This window comes from Salminus brasiliensis, chromosome 13 (assembly GCF_030463535.1).
Source record: "Salminus brasiliensis chromosome 13, fSalBra1.hap2, whole genome shotgun sequence".
Lineage (NCBI taxonomy): Eukaryota > Metazoa > Chordata > Actinopteri > Characiformes > Bryconidae > Salminus > Salminus brasiliensis.
The window spans coordinates 19,926,121-19,951,391 of NC_132890.1; the positions used below are offsets into that span (position 1 = coordinate 19,926,121).

A 25,271-nucleotide genomic window follows, 5' to 3' on the forward strand; every position below is an offset into this window, starting at 1 on the left:
TCAGTGTAGAGATCAATTGATTACGTGGGCTCACTCTTTGCTCACATCCAGTTGCTTTGGTAAGACACTTAAGCCCCAGTTGTTGTCCGGAAAGTATGGGTGTCTATGGTTGCGGACATTCATCACTTTGTAGCACAATGCAAAACGTCTTGTTCACTTCCTGCTGGCATTCTAATGCCTTTTGCAATTCCATCCTGTCCTTGGTCCCATCACTTCGTCACAGACTTGCCTGAATTGTAGGGTAATGCTTGTTATCCTTACCATAGTCAATTGTTTCTCTCCTAGAGTTCGGTTTATCCCATTTCCTTACCCGATGCATTACATACTGCCGAAAATCGTTTCATTTATGTATTCTGTGTTTTTGGCGTTCCAGAAGATTTCTGATAGGGGAACTCCGTTTACATCTCAGGTCTGGACAACATTTGGACAGTGCGAGGGAGCAAACTCAACTATTTTTTACGACTTTGTCACAAGAACCAACAATCACAATGGTCACAGTATTACTGTGAATTGAGATTGCTCATAACTTGCTCACCAGTTCACAGCACATTCACCCTTTTTCAGGGTATGTTTGGTTATCAACCCCCCTTAATTACCTGGTCATGTGAACCCTCAAATGTTTCTGTTGCCAACGACTGGATGAGACAGATTGAGCAGGTATGGGAGAACACATATCAATGCATAGAGACTGTGTTTTGTTGCTACCCATTGGTAGCTCTATGCATCCAGACTGATAGACTCTGAGGTGACACCTCTTTCGATGCTACTTGAGACCATGTTTGGCTGTTGACCAGAGACTTCAGGTTTTCTGAGGGCTTTCGAAGATTGCTGTCTAAGTACATTGGTTTGTTCAATATCGCGTCTCCCGTTTGTTTCTTGGTTCCCTGCTGAAGCCTGTTGTCCCTGGTCCGCTGGACAAGGCCGTGCCCTAAGCTTCACCTCCCACACCGATGAATGTTAAGGGTGTATGCTCTTTGTCGGCTGTTGGACTCCAGGAAAAGAGGTGGGGTCCTTCAATATATGGTGGACTGGGAAGGCAATTGGACAGGGACTACAGTTATCCATACCACTAGTCCCTGTAGCCCTGGAACACCTTGGAACCCTTAACTCTTGGGGGCACTATGAATATGTGGGCATGTCTTTGGGGTTATGGAACGCACCCTCAGCATTCCACTCCCCCTCATTTTGAGGACTGTGACATGTCAACCCTCATCCAATCATGAATAGTTTTCCTATATATCATCTCCAGAGTACTAATGCTTTTCACCATTGCCTAGTTTAAACCTGTGTATATAACCTGTCTGTGTCATGCACACATTAGTATGCAACTACAGAAGTATTGCCAACCTCGCTTATTACATACTGAGCAGTGTCTTGTTTTTGTTATAGTGTGATTGATATTGGTTTGTTTGGGTTTCTCCTTGTTGGTTTGTCCTTTTGTTTTGGGTGTTTGGTTGTTTGTTCGCTTAGTTTTGACTACTTTTGATTCTCGTTTGTGCCTCTAGTTGTGACAGTTTCTGCTTTAGTTGCCATTGTATTTGAGCTCTCACTTGCATATTGCCTTGTTAACTATCACAAGCTCCTTGTTATTAAGCCTGTTCTTGCATTGTACATTCACAAGTGGTGGCAGTGGTGGCCTCAGTCTGTGGTGGTTAGAGCGCCGCGATATCGATAACAGGGTTCGATTCCCGGGCTCAGCAAGCTGCCACTGTTGGGCCCTTGAGCAAGGCCCTTTACCCTCACTGCTCCCCAGGCGCTGGAGTTGGCTGCCCACCGCTCTGGGTGTGTGTGTGTACTCACTGCCCCTAACACATGTGTGTGTTCACTACCAGATGGGTTAAATGCGGAGGACACATTTCGCTGTACAGTGACAAATACGTGCACCTTTACCTTTTACAAGTGCCTGGCCTGTAATTCTAGTGTTACAGTAGTTTACATTTCATTATTAACTCTTTAATGTTTAAACAGGACTGTTCACTGTCTATTTCTCATGTTGCTTTGAAGATGATCTATTTTCTTAAAATCATCAAAAATAATTTGCTATATAAATTTTATTTCTGGATTGATTAAGAAAGACTTCTGTCTTAATAAAAGAGGGCAGCGGGTTACCTTTCTTGCCTAAGATACAGTCTTCCATTATTCATGACTTCTTTTTTTCTTTTTCCTATTCAGTTTGCACACATATTTACTGAGTTTACAGTATTCATTCAAGAATGCTGTATTGCCATATTTCACAGCATTCTTTTTTGCCTCATTTCTTTGTTTCATGATTTAGTTTCAGTCTTCATCCATCCAGGGGGGCCTTACAATTACAAGGGTGCATGTTTTCCCACAACTTTATAAATTTGTCCAGAGCTTTATCAGGGGTTGTTTGTTTATACACCTTTACTTTATCAAAAAATTTGTCTGCAATAAAATGTTTATACGATCTCTTTAGTATTGGTATGGTGCTGATTTTGGGGCGTTTTTTTTTGGTTATAGCCACTACATTACTGCAACCTATTGGCACTGAAATGGCCATATTATAAAAATAGGCTATATATGTTTTCAGACCTGCCCTGTTTGTTACAGTTCTTGTTGGTTCAGTTACAACTTTTTTTTTTATGTTGCTGGTGTTTAACATATCTGTCCATTTTATTAAGAAGACAGGATGTAGATAGCCACTTACTTTTTACATCAATGCTAATAAGTGCAATTTCTCTCATACCATCTGGTCGTCTGTTTCTGAGACTGCTAAGATATGATGTTTAGACTGACATTTGATAATTTTGTCCTTGTCAGCTTTGGCTTGACTTTATATTAGAACACATGCAGACAACATGGAAAAATAAAAAGCACCTCTTATTTTTTCACGTTCTGTCTGCATGTGTTCTGATTCTAATATGTACGCCTGGACTCGCAATCCCTTGTTCTCTGTATGTCCTTCTTGTTCGTTTTTCTTTTTGAGGGAAGATGGACTACCAATTTGTCCTACTTAATGTATGCCACCTCTCCCCTCCCCTTGCTGAGCTCTCTTTGTTGGAATAAGCGCTTTATCTTTTGATGAACATCTTCTGTATAGTGCTCACTGATGTAAATATAAGCAATATAAGCTTTACGCATTTGAGTTTAGGCCTAGGGTCTAGGGCTACTTCTGCACCTGATGAAAATTGCAGGTGATGAAATAACTGATCTTATATCACAATATATGGCTTATGAAATTCTTTAATAAAGCAAGTTTTAATATCAAATTGCTTTGAAATGCATCCGATTGCCTTTGAACTTTGCATTAGTGATGACTGTCCCATTAGATGCATTAGAAACGGTTGCAAGAACAAGGCTCTGGGATGACTAGAAGGAATTGTAATAATATGAATGAACAAGCTTTTTTCCCCTGACTTAGCAATTAGTAACAAATAATGATAATAGACTCAAGTCGCTGGTTTACTAGTGAAGTTTCCTTATTGTGTAAAGAAATAAAGCTTGGTCAATTGCAAGAGGAAGAGAGACCACTAGCTTACACATAGTTTTCTGGGATATTTGTGCTGTTGTTAAATTTATTTCTCAGCTGTCTATGTCTATGTGGGGTCTGTAAGGGTAGTCCAATGGGGGACCAGAAGGTTTTGTCCTCGGGACCTGTGTTGGCCCCACATATGGATGCCCATCAGGGTCAGTGATGGGACCAGGAGGGGTTAAGTATGGTCCATATTTGGGTTGTACACTGCACATGGGGCCTAGATGGAACCCATTGCAGATTAAGGTGGGCCATTCCCACAACAAAGTATGTACAAACCCATTTAGAGCCCATGTCCACCTGGAACCTACTTAGCTCACATTCCACCCATGTGAACCCAATATGAGCATGTTGGCTGGGATGGTAGCCGACACGCTCATAAAAATAATTACATAATTGTGATTGTTAACCAACACCATCACAGTTGGCTTTCTGTACCTTTATAATAGCACATCCAAACAAGTGAAAATTCATAATTGAAAAAAACATTATATGCTACATGCAGTCATATAACAGTGTGCAGTATAATGAAGAGTATCTGGGTGTAAATAAGGGTATATTGAGGTATGGTATTTGATCTGAAATGGTATCTGATTAATACCATTAATAATACCACTGTTATCTGTCAGATACACACATACATACAAACATTTCGAGTTGCAACTAGTTCTGTATTTTTTGAGCACACTGTTGGATGGCGTCTCACTTGGTCTCTCACTCTGACAGAGCTTTGCCACTTATTACAGCCGCAGCCTCTGAATAATTACAAATCAGATTTATTTACTGTATCTTGTGAGTAACACAACGTTCAAATTTTTGTCTAGTTTCATTGTATATTTAAACTGATGCAGTGCTCATTTAATGCCATACAGGCTGCTTTGTTTAAGCACAAACAAAAAAACAACAACTTAATGCTGTTGCCTAGATCTACTAATAATGATTTTAATACTGTGAATAGCACTACTCTGGCAGGATCTAGCACTGAAAGAGTCGCAGAGTTTGTGAAGTTTGTGAAGAAGTGTGATGATCCACTCAACCCATCTTACTTCTTCCGCAAGTGTCCGGTTTGTATCACAAACGTAAAAACATAATATTTAAATCTACCCACAAGCAAAAACCATGCAGTTGAGCCAACATAAAACAATAAAATCCTTGATGTGTGCTAACACTTAACAGCTCTGACCAGAGCTTAATTCCTCAGCACATCAGTGCTCTAGTCAGCTTTCTGCTACGAATACAGTAAATTGCAGTCATATCCAAGGAAAGACCAAAGAAAGCCTTATTAGACAATATGTGGCTTGACCTTTACACAGAGATTTTAATAGGTTATGTTGCCTCACCTAACTTTAGAACTCTGGTCCTTTTTCACCTTGAACACAGTGAGCTTCAGAAAGGGTAGTAAACTCCCACCAGTTTTGAGAAATGAGTGTTACTTTAAACCTGGCATTTATCGCAAAACATTGTGTGGCATAGGCCTGCTTTATGATAATCTATTCTGACTTGGAGTGCCACCAGAGGGCGCTGCGCTCCAGCCCCTTACTCAGAGTGTGTGTTCAGAGAAGCAGCAGCAGAGAGGCGATCCTGATCGGATACAGGAAAATGAACTTACTGCAGGTTAGTGAAGAATTACTCATTCTCACCAAGTCAAGGCTGCCTGTACATTGACAGAGCTTTCACTAATCCTCCTCTGCATCAGTTCACATTAAACTGACTAAGAGAACTGAGTCATTCATTCAGACATGACTCAACACAGACGGCAGTCAGTATTGTGCTATGGACCTACGGTTAATCATTCAGCATCTACTGTGGATTTTTCTGTATAAATGTATTCACTACACAGTAATGCGGTGTCTCTTATAACACTAATGTTTAAGTTCTGTAGTTGTGGGAGATAAATAGACCCTTTAGTGTTTAAGGCTTAAATAACTCCTGACTGCAGTTTGGTTTGATGTTAATATCTGATGTAGTTCCGTGTGTGTGTGTGTGTATGTGTGTGTGTGTGTGTGTGTGTGTGTGTGTGGCGGGTCTTAGTGGAGGGTGGTGTGTTTCACTGTGATGAGTTCCAGCTTTTCCATTACATAATGAATTATGAAACAGGCCAAGGCTTGCAGATCCGCTCAGGCTCTCAGCCTGACTCTGTTCTGCTGCTCTTTCTTCCTCAGTCTGTTCAGGGCATGGTGATCCGGAGTGGCACAGTCCTCAGCAGGCCCCAATAGCGTCCTCTAATGCCCACTCACTAGGCCAGCCAGGCTAGCTTTGGCATGACTGTAATGCTTGTGTTTGGAGAGGAAGTCAGCGATAGTGCAGAAATACACTGCCTATACACACACACCCACACACCAGTCAGTGACTCAGACAGAGAAGAACAGCTAACACTGACATTAGCAGGAAAAGCAGCTGGTTTGAGACTAGCCGCTAGCTGGCAGGTTGAGGCTCAGTGGTTGAAGCGTCATTTCACACAGTCACGACTTACTGCTGACTTAACAGCAGCATATGTATTTAAGCATATTGAGAATATAAATATTGAGACATTGAAACTGTATTAAAAAACAATTCATCCTGCTTTTGTTGGAGAAACTGGAGAAGGCTTTCTACTAGAAGGCTTTCTACTTCTTCTATTCTGAAGCATTGCTGTATTTGATTGCCATCAGCAATAAGAGGTTTATTAGTGAGGTCAAAATATTGGATGATCACAATCCCACCTCATGCCCAACTCCACAGCTCATTTGCACATTTAAGTCAGCAATTGGTAGCTGAATGCATTCATCAGAAGGGGTGTTGAAGGGGAGATTGTTTTAATAGATAATCGTAGGGGAGGAGTTTTTTGGAGGAGACTGATGGCATGTCTTGCATATTTTAGCCAGTTTTGTCTGCAGATGGCAGCTGGGTGTTTCCAGCAGTTCTCTGTGGAACAATTGAAACAACACAGACAAGTGAAAGTTAAAATATTTAGGTCCTTTATCACCAAATTAGCACAAAAAAGGTCCACTATTACCAGTAAAAGAACCATATACACAACAATTTTGTTAAGTGTAGATCAGAGCTCAAAAACAGAGAGTGCTTTCACCTGCACTGGAATTGGATGATTGTACAGCACAATTCAGGTCAAACCTAGCAGTTATTTTCAAAGCAGAGTTTAAGACTGGGCAATATGTAAAATAATCAGCACACCATAAAATCAAGAGTACCAATGATCAAACTCTCCCCATTCCTTACAGACACACGTGTAGTTTGCCACACACTGCACACATTCTGCAGTCCCTCTGCAGTGACAAATCATGATCTACTTTATTGTAGCTTAAATTCATGTGCAAATATTGACTGTATGTTTCACCAGATTCAGCCTGGAGACTATTTATTTATCAAAATGTATTTTTCATTACTGGGTCCTGAGTCACTGAATTCGACTTCTTTAGTCACTATTCAACTTCTTTAGTCTTTTTTTGTTCTGAGGCACATAATACACCCCCACACTAAATGTTGTTGTGAATTCTGGCTAGTTAGTAGTTTTGGTTCATTTATAAATGATTGAATTAATATTCCAATGTGCGACTGTGAAGCTTTCATTTAGTGTTAATGCACAGTTAAAATCAATTTAATTAACTTATAACAGGTTCTAAAATGTTCTTGGCCAGCCTTGTTACACATCATGTCTGAGAAATTAGGCAAATTTTGTTTGCCTACCAATGTTTGATGTTGCGGTCAACTTTCTTGGCTAATCCGCTTTTATGATGATTTGAGCTGGGCAGTTAAATGAGAACTTTTAAACAAACTCCTGCCCATGTGCGTCCACTGTGTGTTTATGTACTGTATATGCAAAGTAATGTAGTTGATGTAATTAAGTCAAGTGGGACTAATGTGCACAACGGTATGGTTATCCCACAGGTCACCTCCAAGAAATGAACAGCAGGCACCACCGTCGCACACTACTTCACAGCCGGCTCACCTCTCCATGCCGCTGGTCTGTCAGCTGGCCGATTCCCTGCTCCCATCCAACCACCCTCATAGTAGGTGACCATTATCAGGAACATCACTCAGCCATCACTCACTGCTTCCCAGGTGTTATGGTCCATTAACATCACGCAGCAGCTCCCCAGTCTTTTAGATAAGTATCGCTCTGTCTGCAGTGTTGGCATACATGTTGGCTGTAATGACCGTAAAGATCCGAGTTCAAAACTGTTGAAGAGACTTCAAATGCTTGCTGTCGCCTTTAAAAGACTGTAACAAATCTGTTTTTATATCTGACCCAATCTCTCCTCTGGGAAGAGGTGCAGGATGATTCAGCCGCATATTAAGTTTATGTGGTGGGACAAAAAGGAGAGAAGCCAGACAGCACTTGAGTACTATCTAGTATACAGGTGCTGGTTATAAAATGAGAATATCATGAAAAGGTTATTTCAGTAATTCTGTTCAAAAAGTGAAACTTGTATATTATATTCATTCATTACAGACATACTAATATTTCAAGTGTTTATTTCTTTTAAGTTTGATGGTTATAACTGACAACTAATGAAAACCTCAAATTCAGTATCTCAGAAAATTAGAATATTGTGAAAAGGTTCAATATTGAAGACACCTGGTGCCACACTCTAATCAGCTAATTAACTCAAAATACCTGCAAAGGCCTTTAAATGGTCTCTCAGTCTAGTTCTGTTGACTACACAACCATGGGGAAGACTGCTGACTTGACAGTTGTCCAAAAGACAACCATTGACACCTTGCACAAGGAGGGCAAGACACAAAAGGTCATTGCTAAAGAGGCTGGCTGTTCACAGAGCTCTGTGTCCAAGCACATTAATAAAGGGGCGAAGGGAAGGAAAAGATGTGGTTAAAAAAAAGTGTCCAAGCAATAGGGATAACTGCACCCTGGAGAGAATTGTGAAACAAAACCCATTCAAAAATGTGGGGGAGATTTACAAAGAGTGGACTGCAGCTGGAGTCAGTGCTTCAAGAACCACCACACGCAGACCTATGCAAGACATGAGTTTCAGCTGTCGCATTCCTTGTGTCAAGCCACTCTTGAACAAGAGACAGCGTCAGAAGCGTCTCGCCTGGGCTAAAGACAAAAAGGACTGGACTGCTGTTGAGTGGTCCAAAGTTATGTTCTCTGATTGAAGTAAATTTTACATTTACAGGAGATGCACAGAATCCACGTTGCTTGAGGTCCAGTGTAAAGTTTCCACAGTCAGTGATGGTTTGGGGTGCCATGTCATCTGCTGGTGTTGGTCCACTGTGTTTTCTGAGGTCCAAGGTCAATGCAGCTGTCTACCAGGAAGTTTTAGAGCACTTCATGCTTCCTGCTACTGACCAACTTTATGGAGATGCAGATTTCATTTTCCAACAGGACTTGGCACCTGCACACAGTGCCAAAGCTACCAGTACCTGGTTTAAGGACCATGACATCCCTGTTCTTAATTGGCCAGCAAACTTGCCTGACCTTAACCCCATAGAAAATCTATGGGGTATTGTGAATAGGAAGATGCGATACGCCAGACCCTACAATGCAGAAGAGCTGAGGGCCACTATCAGAGCAACCTGAGCTCTCATAACACCTGAGCACACCTGCCACAGACTGATCGACTCCATGCCACGCCGCATTGCTGCAGTAATCCAGGCTAAAGGAGCCCCAACTAAGTATTGAGTGCTGTAAATGCTCCTACTTTTCATGTTCATACTTTTCATTTGGCCAACATTTCTAAAAAAAAAAATGCAGCCTGTCTTTTCTTTTCTTTTTTTAACTTGACTGGCTCAACAAAACCATGTCTTTTATTGACATTCATTTTATTGTGGAACTGTCCCTTATTGTACAGACATGATAGTATCTACCCAATAGACTTTGTTCACAGATTTTAAGTCAGTGTATTTTATGCTCTCAACTCCAAATTATTACACTGTACCTGCAATGTCTGCTGATATTAAAAGTGCTAGCTAGTATCACAGTCTTACCCAGACATTGTACTAACAGAATCCTGGCATTTTGCAATTGATTGTATTTTTGTTTTTCTTTTTAAGTATATGAACGCAACACAAATGCCAAATGACTAAACTAAATTAACAAAGACATAGACCTACATAAAGAGAAAAAAGAGAGTTAAGGGCCACAGGATAGCTTTGTTTTTATTTACTTATTTATATACATTCAATCTGGTCCAGTGGAATATCCTTAAATGTAGTCAATAAAGGGTTGCCAGTAGTGTTACTGTTTAGCCCATACATTATTTTGTTCTGAGGTATAGAACTATTGATTTCTGATTTCTGAGAGAAATTAGTGTTTGTTTCTTTTTTAGTGCAATATATTTTTTTAGCAATGACTAACAAGATTTCTGTAAGCAATATGGCATATTTTATCTAAGACCTGCACTGGTATAGTTTCACATTTCCACATTTCCATGAATCGCTGTTATTTCATTGCAGACCAAAAGTTATGCACTTTTGATCATCCAGTTCATGTACAAATTAGTTTGCTGTACAGATTGGTGCTGGATCTTTTGATATGATGTTCTGTAGCAGCTGATTTGAGTAAAAAGTTTTTCTGTTGGCGTCATAGTGCGTAGGTTGCATATTTACAATTAGTTCTGATAAAATCTAATAGCTGTAGGCAACAAGTGTTATTGTTTCATGTTTAAACTGCTAAAAAGACATAAACCTCCTTCCTTGTAGTGGTGTTCCAAAGGATGAATTTCTTTTTTAAGGCCTTATTTTAAGGAAACAGTGAAAGTTTCCCTATAGGGGTGATTTAGATGAGAAAGGTCCTTCATGTTCAAATAATCAGTGTAACTCTGAAAAAAAAAATGGAGTCGCTATCCACATGGCAGGTAATATACTTATACACTTAAATTCCGAATGCTCTAAAGAAAACCGCTTTTAATATTTAGGAAAATGTCTATAAAACAGAATATTTCTTTTGTCCAAGTGGGGATCTACAGGCCTCCATCTGCTCATTTTATTTATACTGCTTCAGAAAGCCAAGAATCAGGGATTCTTGTTATTTTAATCTTAATTAACTTTCTAATACATCTGATTTGTTTAAACAAAATTTGCGGTAAGTTATTACTAAGTCGACTAGACCAAATCTAAAGGATATTCCACAACAACAAGTCCACATTGAATATACCTAATTTTAACTAATAGAACTACGTTTCTTCTGCTGGTGTTTTTGACCTTGCTTTTAGTGACCACTGTCCTATTGGAAGCACTAGAAGTGCCATGGCATTAGAACATTTTAGAAAAGCCTAGAATATTATCTTTGACTGCATAATATTATCTGATGCCTCCTCTTCCACTATGTAAGAATGGGGAGGCATTAGATCCTAACAGTTACATTTTTTTTATGCGAACTCTGTTCTATGCAGTTAGCAGTCTGGTTTCAGAGACTACAGCATGCTGCTGTCACACTAGTTTTAAATGACCTCTTTACTGCCATAGACAGAAAGAAGCATTGCTCTGCCCATTGTATTAAGCTTTTAAAGCTTTTAACACTGCTGATAATTCCCCTCTCTTAGCAAGCTTGCAAAACAGCTTTGATGAAAAAGCTGGGCTAAGACATACATTTTTTTTGGCTCTGGGACACCATAAATCTGAGCTGCTGCCAGTAATTAAATGTGTTTCAAAAAGTTCAATATTAGATCTGGTTTTATTCAATATGTAAAAATATATATTTATACTTCTATCGCAGACTGTAAAGAACATTTTTATGCAGATGATACTTTTTTTTGATTCTATACAGGCAGCAGGTGAAAAACTGAAATGTTCTATTGATGCCTTACAATTAGCTCTTTTTAAGCATAGGCTAGTTTTAAATGCAAAAAACATTTTTTTATTATTCTTTTTCTAGAAATGATAATTTTGAACTCCCAAAGTCTTACTTCCCAGAATAAATCCCGAATTGAAAGGGTCACTGAATACAAGTACAGTGGGGAAAAAGTGTTTAGTCAGTCACCAATTGTGCAAGTTCTCCCACTTAAAAAGATGAGAGGCCTGTAATTGACGTCCATAGACCTCAACTATGAGAGACAAAATGAGAAAAAAAAAATTCAAATAATGGTGGAGAATAAGTATTTGGTCAATAACAGAAGTTCATCTCAATACTTTGTTATATATCCTTTTTTGGCAAGGACAGAGGTCAAACGTAAGTCTTCCAAGGTTGGCACACACCGTTGCTGGTATGTTGACCCATTCCTCCATGCAGATCTCCTCTAGAGCAGTGATGTTTTGGGGCTGTCGGCGGGCAACACGGACTTTTAACTCCCTCCAAAGGTTTTTCTATGGGGTTGAGATCTGGAGACTGGCTAGGCCACTCCAGGACCTTGAAATGCTTCTTATGAAGCCACTCCTTGGCAGTGGCAGTGTGTACATGCTGAGTGGCTGGGTCTGTCATGCTGAAAGACCCAGCCACGTTTCATCTTCAATGCCCTTGCTGATGGAAGGAGGTTTGCACTCAAAATCTCACAATACATACTCATTTATTCCTTTATGTACACGAACCAGTCGTCCTAGTCCCGTTGCAGAGAAACAGCCCCAAATCATGATGTTGCCACCCCCATGCTTTACAGTTGGTATGGTGTTCTTTGGATGCAACTCAGCATTCACGAGTTGTGTTTGTACCAAACAGTTCTACTTTGGCTTCATCTGACCTTCCGGAACATCCAAATGCTCTCTAGCAAACTTCAGACCCACCCGATATGTACTGGCTTAAGCAGGGGAACACGTCTGGCACTGCAAGATCTGAGTCCCTGGCGGTGTAGTGTGTTACTGACTGTAGCCTTTGTAATGTTGGTCCCAGCTTTCTGCAGCTCATTCACTAGGTCCCCCCGTGTGGTTCTGGGATTTTTGCTCACCGTTCTTGAGATCATTTTCGACCCCGCGGGCTGAGATCTTGCATGGAGCCCCTGATCGAGGGAGATTAGCAGTGGTATTGTAGGTCTCCCATTTTCTGATTATTGCTCCTACATTGCAGATTCAGTCTTCCAAGCCTGGTGCAGGTCTACAATTTTGTTTCTGGTGTCCTTCGACAGCTCTTTGGTCTTCACCATAGTGGAGTTTGGAGTGTGACTGTTTGAGGTTGTGGGCAGGTGTCTTTTATACTGTTAACGAGTTCAAACAGGTGCCATTAATACAGGTGGAGGACAGAGACGCCTCTAGCCTTGCTTGTTTGTAGGTGACCAAATACTTATTTTCCACCATTATTTGCAAATAAATTCTTTAAAAATCAGACAATGTGATTTTCTGAATTTTTTTCTCATTTTGTCTCTCATAGTTGTGGTCTACCTATGATGTCAATTACAGGCCTCTCTCATTTTTTTAAGTCGGAGAACTTGCACAATTGGTGACTGACTAAATACTTTTTCCCCACTGTACCTTGGCATACAGCTGGATAAGAAATTTACATTTAAATATCACATTAGCAAGCTAGTTAGCAAACTAAGACAGAAGCTTGGTTTTCTGTATCAAAACAATTGTTTTTTCAATGCAGAGAAACAGACTGTTAAGAGTACTTTCATATCAATAATTTACTATGGTGATGTAATATACAAACATTCTTCTGTTAATAGCCTCTAACCCTTAGACTCGATCTTCCCCTCCGCTCTGAGACTAATCAGTGGAGACCCCTACAATACTCATCAGTGCACACTGATGATATCTGGTAGTGCCACGAGAAACACGCAGGCTTCTGTTCATGCTGTCTTGCATCACATCAATGCTCTCTGTAAACAAAGGAAAATCTAAACCTCATTTCAGTACCTGGATCATCTTTCAGGTGCCAAGAGCTTATACTGAATTGATGCTTTTAGCTACAGTGCACCAGCAAGCTGGAATTTATTGCGGGGATCTTTAAAACTTCACTTACTGGTGTCTCTTGACCATTTTAGTCTATTACCACTTCCATAGTGATCACCATAGTACTAGTAAAGCAAATAAATATTTCAATGCACAGTCTATTTACTAATTTGGCACATACAGAATTCAGTAATGTAGTGATGGGCCTAGAAAGCAGCTCAACCAATCAGGTTTTAGAAACCGAAATTAATGCTTCCCATGTAAGATAAGCTAACTAGCAAAAATGTTTAAGCTTTTTCTATCATTTTCATTTCCACTCCCAATATCCAAAGAAACAATGTTAGAAATATTTTGTTGCTATTTACTTAGACAACTAGTAGTAATTTGCACTTCGGCTGTAGTGACTGGCAGTAGAATTCAACTGCAAAGCGTCAGTACGAACACTTCACAGCACATTCCAAACTGGTCATTCACAGCAGACATTTACTCATTAATATTTAGGAAGGTTTCAATGATAAAAATATGTGACAAGTACACACTCTTTAAATTATATGACTTCACATAAAACATCTGATCACAGCACGTCTTAATAGCTAAATATTTGGGCATATCAGCACACTCTTTCAGTGTTTTGTCTGATGCTAATTTCATACCTCCTTAAGAATTCACCAGGAAAAACTTGGTACTTGATTCTGTTATCTTTGACATATCGTGTTAGCAGCTGGATCTAGCTATGGATTTCTCAAATGCTGAATGGGAGAGTATTCTCAGTCAGGTTCATTCATCATCACTGTGTGCAAGACATAGATTGATACAGTTTAAATTAGTCCACAGGCTACACTTCACTAATTCCAAATTAGCTAAAATATTTCCTAATATTCACCCAGCATGTACAGATCCACATCCACTTCTTGCCTTATCTGATACACAACCTGACAGCTCATCTCCAACTAAAAAATGTTGTTATTGCCTTCTCCTCCCTATTAGCAAGATGCCCACTGCTTCTATATTGAAGAGGGACTGTGTAGTATCATTGTTAGGCATATTTTCTGAATATAAACTTGAATGCTTAATGGATTTAAGCATTGCAGGTGATGTGTGTCTGTGTAATGAGAGGGTGTGGCCTAAGGAGGTCAACACCCTATATCAAGGTGTGCACAATTATTCTTTAGGTAAAATGGGCGTTTTGTTGCAAATAGTCAACAGTGTTGCAAGAAAAGTGTTGAGAAAATAGACACAAATGAACTGCCAAGGATTTGAGAAGAATTAAGTGTAAACCTATTAGGAACCCATTATCTTCCAGTTCTGTCATATTTCAGAACTGCAACCTACCTGGAGTACTAAGAAGTACAAGCTGTTCAGTGCTCAGAGACATGGCCAAGGTAAGGAAGGCTGAAACCCGACTACCACTGAACAAGACACATAAGCTGAAGCGTCTAGACTGGTCCAGGAAATATCTGAAAATTTTTCAAAGGTTTTATAGACTGATTAAATGAGTGACTCTTGACGGACCAGATGGATGGGCTCATGGCTGGATCAGTAACTGGCACAGTCAGTCCACTTCGAGTCAGACCCCAGCAAGGTGGAGGTGGGGTACTGGTATGGGCTGGTATTATTAAAGATGAGCTGGTTGGACCTTTTCGGATTGAAGATGGGCTCAAAATCAACTCCCAAGCCTACTGCCAGTTTAGAAGACACTTTCTCTAAGCAGTGGTACAGGAAGAAGTCTGCATCTTTCAAAAAGACAATGATTTTTATGCAGGACAATGCTCTTCTGCATGACCAGCCAGTAAAGGCATTAAAGATAAACTTATGACATGGCCCCCTTCCTCACCTGGCCTGAACCCAGTTGAGAACTTGTGGGCAATTCTTAAATGGGAGATTTACAGTGAAGGAAAACGGTACACCTCTCTGAACAGTGTCTGGGAGGCTGTGGTTGCTGCTGCACAAAAAGATGATCGTCAACAGATCAAGAAACTGACAGACTTCATGAATGCAAGGTTTATCACTATTACAAAAAAAAAAGGTGGCTATATCGGTCACTGAATATTATTTTTTTAAATATATATATGTATATATATGTCAGAAATGTTTGTTGGAAAGTTTTGAGTTTGTTTATAATTCTTACTCGAACAGATGAAAATACAAACGTGAGATGGAAAATAATTGTGCACATAGATATTCTCTTAACCTCACTTTTACTTTCTTAAACATTCATATTTGAGGTTTATTAACATTTTGAATTAACCAAGAGCGCTGTAGTTGGCTAATAAAAAAAAAGATTCCTCAGAAATAAGACTTGCCTAATAATTGTGCACACAGTGTAATGCTACACATGCTACCACATCACTGTCACTGCTGTGCTGAGAATGGATCATCGCCTAAAGAATATCTTGTTAGCGGTGGTCCTATGGTGGGCCTGATGCTTGGGATAAAGGGAGGCTGATTAATTATAGCTCCTTTGTTGTCGCATGACCTACCAAAATATATCTATATTGCAGGTGTAAAATGGCCACTGAGTTTAGCTTCAGCCAGTGAGAATCATCTCAAGAGCTACAGTGCCTATAAAAAAGTATTCACCCCTTGTTTTCCCCTTTTATTGCTTTTATAAATGGAATCATGGTCAATATGTTTTTTTAAAAAAGAATTGACAAAAAAGTGAACAGAAGTCCAGAAATTGGTGCTAGTATTCTCACAACTACTGAATCCGAGATTGCCTGTAGGGCTGCAACAAATTACCATATTTACAATGAAATCGTCTGTCAATTATTGAAATGATAACTGATCTGAATCTCTCAACCAAATAACTTAAATGTAGTTTGTTTTATGCACTTGCTAACTAACAATAAAGACCTTACTCAAAGAATGTATTATTTTAATACTTTCCTGCTTATAAAAAATGTCAAATAATAAATAATTTCAATCCAAGCATGTGCAAAGTAGCAACAATAAAATCTAACAAAACATTTTCCACAATTTTTCAGATCAGCAAAAAGGAAAAAATGACACTAATGTAAGACATTAATTTTAGATTTCAGTTTGAAAATTTGCGTTTTGGTACTGTTAAGTTTGTATTTTTGCCTTATTTTTACAGTCTTTTTGTTTTGTATTAGTAACTTACTTTGACAGGGTCTGTGTGTGATGTAATGGTTGAGTGGAGTGACTGCCACTCTCTTACATTCCGTTCTACATTAAAAAGGTATTCCACACTGTTATGGTTAACCTTTGGCAATTAATCTGCAGTCCATGGGTGTCCTGAAGCATTGCTTGTTAGCATAAGATAAACTTTAAGAATTAGTTCAGTTAAATCCTTCATTAAGAAATGGAAGGAACATGTAAGTCTGCCTAGGGCAGGCTGTCCTTACAAATTGAGGGACTGTGTAAGAGAGAGACTGTTGAGGGAGGCGACCAAGACACATATTACTATTCTTAAAAGCTTTAGCAGCAGAGATAGGAGAGAGGCAAAGAGAATTAAATCTCAACTGCAATCACTTGAGATATGTTCACTGCACTCATGTGATTTCTATTTCACTATTGTGAGACTATTAGCAATTACCTGGACTTCTGCTGAATTAGGTCAGTCACTTTAAAGGGGCTAAATATTTATGCAATTACTTATTTTACACATTTTATATGTTTCCATTTTGATAGTTTTTTGTATGTGTTTAAAAATTGTGTTGAGGGGGAAACTTTTTAAAGGCACTGTATGCAATAATATTGAAGTGCAGTCGTTCAGCAACTATATTTACTTTTTAGAATCTAGATTGTGACTTCACAAGATTGTGTATCTACATTGTAGAGGAAAAAAATCGAATAAATAATTCCATGGTAGACAGTATAGGTCCAAAGAATCAGAATAAGTCGGTTCAGAATGCATTTTCGGCTGCAAGTGTGTACAAGGTTTTGTCATCATCAGAGTTGGAAGGTTGGCCCCAGACCACACAAAGGCTGAATCCTTTCACAGTGAAGCACTGCATATATTCTGTCCTTACCTTGGTGGAGTTTATGCATGGATGACTTTTCTTGGAATGTTGGTGAAGCGTTTCTGTATATTCTCTAAAACAAATGTGTAGCCATGTTCCCTTCCAAAACTTGCCACAGCCTCAATTTAGTGTATCATCACTTATTCCTAAACTTTGGACTTGCTGAGGACTAATCAAATCTACAACAATAAGAATAACCGTTACAAAAAAGGTTAAGAACATCACACCTGGGGCCGGCTTGTTGCCTGAAAAAGGTTCAGAGACTGTGGCTGGCTCTGGAGCAGTGCTGTTTGGGCTGGCTCATAGGCTGGGGCAAGGCTGTGTTGGGGCTGGCTTGGTCACAGTGGCTTCAGTGGCTGGGGCATTTGTGCCTTGTCTAAGCATTTGTAAAATGTTATAAACAGAAAGAGCAGTAAAATACAATAGAATTGCATGTAGGTGTAATTATAAAGCACATATTAACATTAAATAAAAGTACATTTGAAAAGGGAAAAATAATATAAATAGTCAAATAAAATTAGTTAACAAAAGCAGAGTTTGGAATACTGTCATGGCGTGCTAGGCCAGACACAGAGGGGTGAACACTCGCAGAGATGGATTCCAATGCAAGAGGGTTTATTCAAACAAATGAACATAACACCAAGGGAACGAAAAACATGAGCAGCAATGAGAGGGGAAACCGTGAACAAAACTGAAACGTGACAACACAAAGGGCGAACATAACAGACCTGGGACTGGGAGGAGTTGCGAGCTGAGCGGGCACTCCAGCAGCGCTCAGAGGTTTCTAGAAATGATGGATGAACAATGAATTACATTTACATTTGTGGCATTTAGCTGACGCTCTTAACCAGAGCGACTTACAAGTACTTACTCGTATTACAGAGGTGGGCCAATGTAGTGTTAGGAGTCTTGCCCAAGGACTCTTATTGGTGTATCGCAGCACAGTCACCCAGACCAGGAATCGAACCCCAGTCTCCCACATGGTATGGTAGCTCACTGGCAGGTAGTGGTGTTATCTGTTATCTGGTGTTATCTGTATGCTTCAGTATATTTTGTACAAACTATTTGAAACTATAAGTTTCTCACCTTTATCTTAAAATATTCCCATTTTATTCCCATTATTTCCGTTAATTCCCATAATTATCCGTTTATTCCCATGGTAAATTTATTTGTATTTTTATGCCTTCATTTCTGCTGTTCACAAAAAAGTACATTGATGATTCACATAAATAATTTCCCAAAATGTCCATGAAAAGTTTACATTTTGGAACAGAAGGGGCAAATGGGGCAAAATGTTTTCACAGCATGGCACATGTGATTACCATTTTTTATATGATTCATGTTTTATGTTTTTTATGTATTATTATTTATTTCTTATTTTATATTATTGGCTACCTGATTTGAGTTTTCCAAAGTTATAATTGTCAATCAGAAGGAAAATAAATAAATAAAAATATTATGGATTACATAACCTTATCTATTAGATTAAAATCCTGAATATCAAACATATGTTTTATTTTTCTTTTAGAAAATGCACCCATAGTTTATTACTATAAAGCAGACAGTGACTTACTACTGTCCTCTACCAGTGATTGTTTACCAAAAGTGCACCCTGATAATGCAATGTATAAGTTATATTTTTTGAGGATCTGCTGATAGCTAATGAATTTTAAATTATTTCTAACAACTGGAAGAGAGTTGGTGGAGCTGCTAATGGCGGTCTTGTGTTTGTAGCAACTAAGCCATCCAGGAAATGCTTTTACCGCCATCATGTTACTGAAAACCAGAGACAACTTTCAAAATCGAGATTCGACAGATATATAAGGGTGAGCCAGCATTTACAAGTTCTAATACTAAATTTACAATGAGTTTTGAAACTGCCACTTAATAATAACAGTCCATACATTTTTCAGATTAAAAAAAATGGCACATAAACCTGAATTGACCTCCAGATTTAGATGCTTAATTAAAAAGAATAAAAGGATCTTGTGTGTTAGCTATTCCAGCTAATGTCCAGCAATCACTTACTCACTAGCTTTGACCAGCTTAGTAAAAACCCTTTACAATGGACTTACATTAACAATAGAGACATGTCTTTAAGCCACAACATGTTTGATTCAACATTATATACAGGTAACTACATACAGTTTTACCTTAACACTGTTTCTTTTATTTACAGTTTCTAAACTACCCTTACATCCCTGGATTACTGTGGATCCCTACAGCCCCCCCAAGCAGGCGAGTTCATCCCTCACTTTCCCTGATACAAGAATCAGGTAAGGACATATACTTAAACATAATGACTATTTGGGGTACAGTGGTTAAAACTGCTTTGGTGATGGTGCAGAGTGTGCAGACTCCAACAACCCTTAAACTCGAGTGACCGTTAATTTATATAGCACTTTTTACGTCTGCTGTTGTCACAAAGCAGCTTTACAGAAATCCAGTGATAGGAATAGCAGTAAGAGGTCAACAAAACAAACAAATACTAATTATTATTATTATTATTATTATTATTATTATTAAAGACTATTAATGAGTTGGGGGCCTTTATAAGAGAAGGCTTTTTCCCCTGGTGAAGAGGTTTTTCCCCCTGCTGACAATCTGCTACTACATTCTGTTAAGCTTTCTGTTATTCAACTCGAAACTTAAATGATTTCAATGACAGATACAAGTGACTTATTCTCGCGTTTGTGTCCTTCATATTCTCAATTTTTTGCAAGGCTCTATGGTCTATTTTTAAATCTAAGTCTGTGTCAAGGAACTTTTAATGTATCTCGGGCCCATTTTAATAATCAAAGCTTTACTTCAACAGTCCTCTGTCTATTTGACCACTTGTGGTCTGTCTTTTTTGTGAGGAACCATCAGTCCCATCCAACTGACAACAAGAAAGACCTAACTCTTCTTTTGGCAGTTGGTGATGATTCCATTTAGCCTCTACTTTATCCAGTCACCCCATTCCCTGAGACATATTGCACGTAAGAAATGTTGTTTTATGCCAGATGACTCTTTGGAGCCTGGACGCTTGTCTTCCGTGGATTTTGAGGGATGGCGGGTCGAGCCGAGCCATACTTGAAGCTCGAAGGGCTCTTGTTGCAAATTGGCTTTTGACCATTGCCATCAAGTACGGAGGGGCTGGTCCGTTCTTGGCTTTGTAGGCCAGCGTCAAGGTTTTGAATTTGATGCAAGCAGCAGCTACAAGAAGCCAGTGGAGAGAGAGCGCAGCAGTGGAGTGAAATGGCTGAATTTAGGAACGTTGAAGACGACCCGTGTCGCTGTGTTCTGGATAAGGGTGCGCAAAGGGAGAGCAGCCAGAAGAGAGGTACAGTAGTCAAGTCTCAAAGTGATGAGAGACTGAACGAGCACCTGGGTGGCCTCTCTAGAGAGGAAGGGTTGAATTCTCCGGATGTTGTACAGGAGAAATCTACCTCTGGAAGAAATCAGTCCTCTGAAAGACGCTGTTAAAACTGCTTTCACTGCTGTGAAACTCTTAATTCCTTTCAGGACACTGTCCATCGGTCTTTGAAATGTTGCCGCAGCTCTGTGTAGCCCTAATAACATGACAGTAAAACTATAATCCATTAGGAGCTCTAAAAGCAGTTACGTCTCTCGTCTCTAGGCTCCATGGAAATTGGCAATACCCTTTACATCAGGGGTGCACAATGTGTTGATCGCGATCTACCGGTTGATCACAAAGGTAGTGTGGGTAGATCGCATGGCATTAAAAAAAAATGTCAGGCTATTATCTGCCCTTGCTATAAAATTTGTCACTTGATTGACACACAGGGTAGCCAGTCAGACATCAGACTTTCTGATAAATGCATCGCCGCAAATGCGCAAACAACGACGCTCAGTGCTGCAAAACTTTAGCAAGCTTGCGAGTTGCCCAGTTAGCCTCCAGAGCTAGACGAAGTAAGAAACCTAAAACTTACCATTTCCATACGGAGTGGTAGGAGGTCTTTTTTTCCCCCACTGTCATTTTCAAAGTGCGTTTGCCCCATCTGCCAGTCTGCCATCGCTATACTTAAGAAAGGGAATGTGGAGTGTCATTTTCGGATTACGACACTGACCTTCCTCCAAAAAAGTGAGTTGAGAAAAAGAAAGTTGTCTGGACAACAGTCATTTTTCTCACAACTAGCTACAAAAGCAAAGGCGGCTGCCGAAGCATCATTGCGGGTGAGTCTCCTCATCGTTAAAAACAAGAAGTCATTCCAAGATGGAGAGATGGTAAAAGGGCATTTGTGGAAGCAGCTCGTTGTTCCGAGACTTTAAAAACAGATCAGAAATACTGTTTTCGATTAAAGATCTTTAGCTATCAAGAACCACAATGGAAGTCATGGTGAAGGATTTGGCCCAGCAACTTTGGAAGGACATTGCAGATTGTGAGTGTTTCTTACTGCAGTTGGACGAGACGTGAGTGACACAGCCCTGTTGTGCATTTTTATTCGGATGGTGTTTACCGATATGACTGCTAAAGAGGAGCTGTTAACTGTAATGCCCATGAGAGAACATATGCGAGGAGAGGACATATTTCAGTCTTGCAAAATCTTTATTGAGAAAACCCAGCTCCCAGTGTGCAAATTGGTGTCTATCACCACAGACAGAGCTCCTGCTATGGTTGGTCGCTTGAATCGATTTATTGCCAAGTGCAGGGAGGATGATGATTTTCTGGACTTCCTCAATTACCACTGCATAATACACCAACAGCCGTTATGCTCAAAAATGCTAACCATGAAAGAGATAATGGATGTGGCAACAAAGATCGCTTGTTCTATTTGTGCCAGATCTCTTCAAATACGGCTATTCCGTACGCATCTGGAGAAGGCTGACTGCGACCACACTTGAGTTGTTATTACACACTGACGTGAGGTGGCTCAGTCGAGGGAAATTCCTGCAATGAATTCAGGGAGCTCTGTCCGGAGACAGGCGCTTTTAAGACTTTGTTTCACTCGCATCAAAAATTGCAACACTGTTTCATCTGAACTCTTCTGGAGTGGAGGATGAGATTTTGACACTACAAGCCAACATTGAGCTGAAGTCCAGAGCTCATGGACAGTTCTGGAACTTACTTACAGATGAAAAATACCAGGAGGAAATGTGCCACCTCCTTGACTGCATTATTTGGCTCCACTTATTTATGTGTCAGTCTTTTCACACATGAAGATCATTAAGTCCAAGTACCGTTCCACCATGACTGATGATCATTTGGAAGTTTACTGTCCGGACTATGCATCCCTGACTGATTCCATTCAGTGCAAGTCATCAGAGCAAGGTAGGCTAATGACAAAAAATGTACACAGTTGTATTGTGCAATAGGGGTTAATGCAGTTATTTAAGGTACACCAGCAAACATTGTACACATAAAGAATTGTAAATTTATTTATAAATAAATATACATCTTGCATTTTTATAGTAGGTAGATCATTTTGACTTAGTCATCAGAAAAGTGGCTCGCATGGCTCCACTTGGCTCCACATGCGAGTTACTTATCTGATGACTAAGTCAAAATTATCTACCTACTATAAAAATGCTGAAAAAGTGTGTGCACCCCTGTTTTATATAAATCCAGGGTAGTTTGGCTTTGCCTCTGTCTTTCTATGAGCTCATTAGCGTTAAATTTCCAAACTTGAGCAGTATGTCAGCATTCAATCTATACTCAATGCCAGAGGCTAAAGTCCACCATTCTTTTTTAAGCACTAGGACTACCGGACTGCACCACTCGCTTTTGGATGCTTCAATAACACCCAGTTTAAGCATTACCTCAACTTCTCTTTTCAAGTCAGGGAGAGAGCCTTGCTAGCGGATGAACTCTGTTTTCATCAGACGAATGTAGTGCCGTGTGCCTGCTGTTCTTCCTGGCTCTTCCCTGAACAGGCCCTGTGGTGTAATCTTGTGCATCTTCTCTTGTTGCCATGGGCTGAGGGGAGTGGTGTGCTGCCCTTGTTGACTGGAAAGTATTGCTCACTTGGCTCTTCATATTCTTCAACCACCCATTCCCAGAGCTGCTGTGTAGCCCCTCTTTTTCTTTTTGTCTATAGTCGCAAGTTGATGTGGAAGCATTGAACTTTTTTCTTCTTGTCAAAAGTCAGACGTTCATATGTGGTTGGTCTTAGCCTCTGACACGCCTCATATGGTCCTTGTCATTTTGCTCGCAGCAAGACTAGCGCTTTTGCTTAAGCTATTGGCTCCCTATATGTAGCAGCTCGATCCTACCACCTTTTCTCTTTCTTTTGTGCATCCTCCATGTTGTTGTGGACAAGGCTGATTGACTGTTCCTCTTATTTTGACTCTCATTGTTAGGACAAAGGAGAAGGCATTCAGCCTTTCCCTAGCATTGTCCCCCTCCCATGCCTCTTTCAGCATGTCTCTTCTTAATGTTTTTTCTTGGATGGCGACTCACCACCTCAAACTTAACCCAAGACAGAGCTGCTGTACATCCCGGGAACTGCTGGACTTCAAAACAATCTTGCCATCTCCTTTGAGAACTCGCTGGTCACTCCTTCTACAGAAGCTTGAAGCCTTGGTGTAGTCATGGATGATTAGTTATCGTTCTCAAGTCATGTTGCAAACGTAACTCGGTCATGCAGATATCTCCTGTTCAACATTCGGAGAATTCCCCTTCCTTTTTAGAGAGGCCGCCCAGGTGCTCGTTCAGTCTCTCGTCACTTCAAGACTTGACTACTGCAACTCTCTTCTGGCTGGTCTCCCTCTGCGCACCATCAGACCCCTGCAACATATCCAGAATGCAGCGACACGGGTCAACGTTTCTGAATTCTGCCATGTCACTCCACTTCTGCATTCTCTTCACTGGCTTCCTGTAGCTGCCCGCATCAGATTCAAAACCCTGACGCTGGCCTACAAAGCCAAGAACGGACCAATTTCTCTGTACTTGATGGCAGTGGTCAAAAGCCGATCTGCACCTAGTGCCCTTCGAGCTTCAAGTACGGCTTGGCTCGACCCGCCATCCCTCAAAATCCACGGAAGACAAGCGTCCAAGCTTTTTTCTGTCCTGGCACCAAAGTGGTGGAACGAACTTCCCCTGGGTTTCCGAACGGCAGAGTTGCTCGCAGTCTTCAAACGCAGACTGAAGACCCACCTCTTCAGAGAGTACTTGGGCAAATAGCAGAGTGGTCACTTTACTGACTTGTGTTTAGTAGTGTCTAAACTTAGAGGTATCTTTGAATTATTAGTCTATTCAAATTAGCTGAGGTTATTCTTGGGTAAAACAGCAAAGCACTTTTGTAAGTCGCTCTGGATAAGAGCGTCTGCCTTAAATGTAAATGTAACTGAAAACCAAATGTAAATGTAACTGAAAACCAAGTGTAAATGTAACTGAAAACCACCCTGCTGTTTAAGACGCCACCCCAACCCCGCCACCCCAACGCCACCCAACCTCACAAACTTACTGCTGGACTTGCTGCCTGGCAGTCATGAACACCTCGGCCATTTTCACCTAGTTCGCAGATTTTGGGCTGCGTTCAATAATCCAACTTCTCAGCACTTGCCGCCATTCACTTCTCCTTCTGGCTTTTTTTTAGTCTGGTGTACAGTTCATTAGTCGCGTCGCCTTCAAGTATTATATTTGCTCTGAAGAGCAAATGTTCTTCAAATGGTCTGCACATGTTCTTGTTTATCTCATACTTTTTCAACACAGCGTCTTTGACTGTTGTACTCACATCTTGGAAATCCATGGATACATAAACTGCTGTTGCTTTTCTTTTTATCAGTGGTCCTGATACTGAGTGGTATTGAGGCATCTAAAGCTGGTACTTGGGTAGCTTGCGCTTTTCGTTCATGCCTGATGCTAGCTTAAGCTCCTGGGTTTGTTCTTATTGTTGGTCTCAGGATCTGTGTTTGCTGCTGCGGTGAGGCAAGTTCATTGTGTTCTACACACAGTACCTTTACCACCTTCATGCAGGTGTAGATTAAAAGTTGCACTCATTGGTTGGTGGTCAGAATTGACTGGTTCTTATGATAGTACATTATATTGCGTCTATATCGTGCACTTTTACTTTTTG

At 40.1% G+C, this 25,271-nt stretch overlaps 1 protein-coding gene across 5 annotated transcripts in view; it reads left to right on the top strand.

Moving 5' to 3' along the window:
• The first annotated feature begins 5,044 nt into the window (after positions 1–5,044).
• zbtb38 (zinc finger and BTB domain containing 38) overlaps positions 5,045–25,271 on the top strand; it is a 39,789-nt gene continuing 19,562 nt past the window's right edge. For 4 of the 5 annotated variants that reach the window (XM_072695592.1, XM_072695595.1, XM_072695597.1 and 1 more), the window contains exons 1-3: positions 5,045–5,107; positions 7,379–7,500; positions 19,433–19,529. The gene's annotated coding sequence lies outside the window, so the exon portion shown is untranslated. Of the gene's footprint in view, positions 5,108–7,378; positions 7,501–18,987; positions 19,080–19,432; positions 19,530–25,271 lie in introns of all 5 variants that reach the window. The other variant, XM_072695593.1, reaches the window with a different exon arrangement.